Here is a 6,119-nt window from a genome sequence, read left to right as displayed (position 1 = left end):
GGATTGCATAGAGAATAGAGGAAAGAAAAAAGTGTTGGAACATCCACCATTTTGTCGAGTGCAGCGATGTTTGCTTGAGCCCTGTGCTTCCTATGTGAGCCGCATGTTATTTTCATTTTAGCCATGACTGGCTCCATGTTTTGCATGTTTGACCGTAACCTCTGTTCTCGTTCTATGTAAATAGTTAAAACATTTGCGCCAGATTATCCGTTCGGGAATGGAATTGGCTTTTGCTATGGGAATTCGGTAGATAGCGTCTTTGTTGAGTTCATCATCGTTCAGAGCAGCAATTGTGAATTATTTATAGAGGTCCGCTTGCCATGTATGCACATGCTATGCAGGTGATAATACCTATCGAAATAACCAAGATGGGGCACAATGTGTTACTGTGATGAAGGCTTTCAAGCATTTCGATTGCTACTTTGAAGAAGTTCCGATGTCTTTGTCGCGCTTACATTATTGTCAGTATGTGGTCAGTTCTCTAAATTCAGTTTTGTTAATTTTTTTTTTTCAAGGTCCAATTTGAATATGGCTTTTTGATGTGATGGTAATAATGGTTACAATTGAATCAAAAGTGATGACATTGTGATGTTCAGCAAAATTAAGAAGTTTTGCCCTTTGCACGTGACATCTGAAAGGAGGTACCAGTTCTGTTAAATATGTGAAGTATCATATTTCGATAGTTTTATCACAGTCACCGATGTTTTTCTCTTTCTGTTAATGTGATTCCCGAAATTTACTCTGAATGTGTTTTTTTTTTGTGTGTATTGATTATATTCAGAATTATATTTTGTAATATAAAGTGAAGCATCGAGACTTTTATAAATCTTTTGATAATCATGTATCTTGACGTAAGAGGGTATTGTATGTAGATCATGCATGCATGCATGCCGTGATATGAGAACTGACGTAAAGGGAAGAGAGATGTTTTGCAGTAAGGACACATAAAGTGCTTGAAGATGGAGAATGGAATATTTCTGAGACTTTGTAGTCACATTGCTGTGCTTCGGCACAGTGTCCCGTTTCTTTTAAAACCTACACCGATTGTAATTATATGTAAAAAATTTGTATTTGTAGTCATTAGAGGCGTTAGCTTAGCACACTTATCTAGCAGACACTGTCGAAGTGTATAAAGTTGTTACCACACAGCACACAGTTGCTCATTTGCTATCAAGAAACGACTTTCGGTGATCAGAAGTTGGTTACCCACGGTTACCCGATTAAGCACTCTCCAAGCACTTTTCCTTTTGAACAAAAGCGGGGCCAATTCACACTGTTGGGGTCAGTTCACACTGTCTGCAAGGCCTGACAAAATTTTCATTTGCATCACAGGAGCTGTACATTTTCTTTGTGGCGACCGCCAATAGATTCTGGTCAAGATCTTCAACATTACATCCACAGGGTGTCACATCTTACCTCACGAGCAAGGAGGGGCTTCATACCTCCCCTTGGGGTGCCTTAGATACCCCTCAAGTTTAACACAGCCCTAAATGTTATCTTTAAGAGCTTTTTTTTAACTGAACTGGTAATGGGCATGTTCAGCTTACTATGTGGAGTGTAGTCCTTGCCAAAAGCATTGTTCTTTAAAAAAAAAAAATAAATGAATAAAAAAAAATTGCGAGAACTTGAAAACTCAGAGATAGACATGCAGTGTTTGGTACCCTCAAAAACATTGACAAACAGTTGCATTACCTGCTAGAAGGTCACATATGGACATTTTTCTGTTTTGGAGAAAGAAATACGGGCAAAAGTCAAGAGATTGTGTGTTTTTGTTTAAATCATAGTCATCAGATTTCTGCAGTGTAGTTCATCTTCATCTGTCTGGGAAAAGTAACCCAATATTTTGTGATCCCAGTTGTGCAATGTAAATTCAGGAGACAGTTTAACTTTTTTTTTCTCTCTCTCTCTTTAACATTGATATTATATATGGTGGGGCATTACATCCCATTTAAGCCTCCCTCCCCTCCACAACATTCCAACACTGAACGTCACTTTAAAATGAAAACTTGAATCTTTTTTTCTCATGTATACTTCATCACCTACATATGTCTTCCAGCCACAGAATACAATGTCATGTTTGCAAAGATCAAGTCTCAAGTTTACTGCTTTGATTTTCGAGCAGATTTTTTATAATAGTTAGGGTTGCTGCATTCTCAAACTGGGTTGGATGCATCACACATTATGTAACAAAACAAAAAGAAAAACAAAAGGCAGTGGCATTTCTTGTCATTCTAATTTGATTGTACATTGTACTGTAGTTTTTGAAAGACAAGTCTGATGACCATTTTGTAAGCGATCCAAGTAAAAATTCTTTACTGGAGTGATGAAGACACACAAACTGGTCTAATTGCAATTGCTGTTTCTCTGCAGATTTGAAAGTCACGATATTGTCTATAGAGACCATATGATCACTGTTGCATTTGAGTGGTTACATTTGAAGTTGAAAACTGATCACATTGATATTTATTTGGCTGTGCAAGAAATTTTATACTCTTCCAGTATGCTCTCCCCAACAGGTTCATTGATGTCATGTAAATTGTTCATGCATTTGCTTCCACTAGAATGTGTACTGATTAGAATTACATCTTTATATATACACAAAAATCTAATGTATATCTATATATTTTGTACTAATATGTATGTCACGCATGTTGTGTATATCATTCCTTTGCTTTTTTTCTTCTTTTTTTTTCAACCACGAATCATGTAGGGGGTAAAGCAAATATGTCAAATTTTTAAAAGTCATGATGTATAAAACAAATAAAAATAATTGTAAAAAAGTAAATCTGTTTAGCTGGACAGGAGGAATTTAATTTTTTTTTTAATGAAAATGCTGGAAATTATTGTTTTTCATGGAAAATCATGGAAATAGGGAAGGGCAATCATGGAAAATTGTTGTCTTTCAGAAAAGGCAATTTCATTTCAGAACACATCTGAACAGTATTTAGTGCTCTTTACGGAGAAGTTTGAACTGTCTTTCCGTCTGCTCCCAAATTCTCAACAATACAACTGCATGGGACTTTGTTCACGTATTGCCATAATTTTGCCCGAGATGTAAATCATGCCAACTCTGCAGATTACCGGAGAGTTAACAGCATGTGCTCATAAATGCATATCAAATGCCGCTACATAGCTTTCTCGTGTTTCAATAATTGATGTAGCAATCGAGTAATCGATAAAATATTGGATACAGATGCGAGGGGAAGTATTGCTTCCGGAAGAATCATGTCGTAAATATCAGGGTTCTTTTCCTTTTTCATTCTTCATCATGAGCATCTATGCAGCTTCTCATTTCAGTTGTTGTCCACAGCATTTTACGAAATCTTTGTTGTCATAATAATTCATGATTTCTTGTTGACCAAATTTAGCGACTGGCTTTTTAGAGGTTTGCAGTGACTTGTAAATTTATCCAGGCATTCTGTGGTAGTGAATTGACGGTGAGATTTGTAATGAAGTGTTCCCTTGCATGACATCGAAGTTTTGTCTACTTAACAACGAATGGATAAAAATGGAAAAAGATTTTCACAAGAAAAACCAACCTGTGACACAAAGCCTAACCCTTGGCTACTTTTTTTTTTTCTTTCTTTCTTTTGTGCTCCGTAACTTTGTTCATGTTTGTGAACTGTTATTTGTGGATTTAGAGCAGTATAGCGATACGGTAGTAGATTTAAGTTTGGTGATTATGAAATGTTCTTCCACCTCTGGAGTACCGGTAGTAGAATTAAACATCGATTTTATAAAGGAATCCTCGATTTTTGCCAGAATTTTTTTTAATTTTTTTTTTTTTTTTTTTTTTGACAAGACAGATGTTTGGGAATTTGCCACAAGAAGAGGTGGATTGAACTTCTTTGTTGTTGTTTTTTTTTTTTTACTTTTCTTTTTCAAGCGCACCTCATAATGTATTGAACAAGAGTTAGTATTTGTGTGTTCTTGTCATTTTCTTGTTTGTTTTTTTTTGTACATAAACCGTATATATCACCGTTTACTGCATGACTGTCTGTGCCTAAAAGAGTTTTTTTAAGTGTCTCCATTTATTGAGAGTAAATATTTTCCATTATATCATCACATCATTCATACAATGTATCATACCGAGTGAGAGTTAAAAAAAATGATTGTATTATCACCAAGAAATATCAATAAAGGACCTAGGGAGAAAAGGAAAGCTGGAATTTTTTTTTCCTGTATTTCTGACTCGGTGTGTGTCCTATGTTACTACCTTCATATTCATACTCTTGTATTGCTCTTGCATATTATGTGTGGGTGTATCTGTGTGTGTGTGTGGGGGGGGGGGGGGTAGGGGTAAATAAGTATGTATTAAAGCATAAGAGATTTAAATTCACCAATTCCTTTCTCTCTTTCTTTCTTTTTTTTTTTAATGAGGGAGTTTCCTTGTTTAATGCAATGTTTAAGATGTCAAATACAGAATACTCTGAATCATAAATTTATGAACATGTAACTCGACTAAAACCACCAAACTATTCAGTATGAAGAGTTTATTGGTTGAGCTGTGGGCGTTGTCACATTGTGTGTGTGTGTGTGTAGGGGGGGGGGGGTAGGGGTAAGAGTAGATTTTCCTTGCTTCCAATGATGAACTTTCTGTGAACTCCAATCACCATACAGGAGTGGAAGCATCCACAAATCATAGACAAAAAAAAAAATTGGTCACACCCTCTCGTACAACCACAAGTGTAAATTACAATACATGTGTCCAAGTACTGTGCTATGCTATCAAAAGTATGGCACAAATGCAGACACCAAACTTCTGTACACTGCAGAGCATCATGTCTTTTGAATATCTCGGTTTCTTGTGGGACAGTGAGCATTGTCTTGCAATCTTGTAACACAGATAAGGTACAGGACTTGGGGAAATTGTGTCTGTTTTACTTGCAAAATCTTTTTATACTAAAGATATCTCGTTATGTGTTTCCCAAATTAGCTCTCTTTATCAAGCAAATTGTGTGAAATAACCTGTACCACAAAAACTTTCTCACAATAATGAAGCTCTGTTGCATCTGGTTCACCTTTACAAATTGTATTTCCATATGTAGGTCAGATAACAAACACTGTCATAACAAAATTCTGGTTACAATGAAGTAAAAATTCGGGCTGCATGTTATCCACTCTGTGCTTTTTATTGTTTATTTGTTTTGATATAACAAAATTTCAATATAACCAAAGAAAACTGCCGGTCCTGAGGACTTCTTTATAATGGCAGTCAACTGACTGTATAAACAAAACCCTCTAGAACAAGATAATTCTGCAGGTCCCACCCCTATAGTTCTTTGATTTTGCACTCCGATATAGAAACCCGATACAGTGTACAAAGTAATTGTCATGGTTTTTAGGTCCTCATTGTAACAAAGTTCTCCTATACTGGAAATCCAGTTTGCTTGGATTAGTTTATGTCATATTTTATAGGCAAGTCCTGAGCAATACATCTAATTGAAGGAGCAGTCTGACATAAGAATGTATGGATAGACTTGTATGTATGTTTGCAGACCAGAAAACAGCTCGTTCCAGGAATAGTTTAGGGAAACACCATTATGACAAGCTCACTTCACCACTTTCTGTTAAAGAGGTGAATTTGGTCATCAGTTTTCTGTTACTGTATTTATCTCATCTCTTTTTTAGCACTTTTATGAGCTAGTGGTTATAAGGGGTAAAATCAGTGATACAGGTAATCTTGATATATCACCATTTCCCTGTACTGATGATGATAATAATATACTGTAGTACACTGCAATAACCACATTCACTGCACTCAGAGGAATGACATATTGCAGATCAGTTTATTCGATCAAATTAATTGGAGAAACACCAAGGGATAAATATACACGGAAACATAATTGAAAAAAATGTACAGTGTTTACCACTTAATAATAAGTATACCGACAATTGAAGATTTTATGGTACATGATAACGCTTCCACAACATAGTGGTGTGCGACATTTTATGAGGAAAAAAAAAAGACAAACTTTTCCAGTCATGGTTTGATTAAAAAAAAAAAAAAAAAAAAAAAAAAAATTCTCCGTGATCTACTCACTATCCCTCCAAAGTTTGAAAAAAAAAGTAACACAAACAACCAAAGTCTCTTTAAACACAGAAGGAAAAGAATTCAT

Source organism: Diadema setosum, chromosome 8 (assembly GCF_964275005.1).
Source record: "Diadema setosum chromosome 8, eeDiaSeto1, whole genome shotgun sequence".
NCBI lineage: Eukaryota > Metazoa > Echinodermata > Echinoidea > Diadematoida > Diadematidae > Diadema > Diadema setosum.
Note: the sequence above shows the minus strand (reverse complement) of the source record.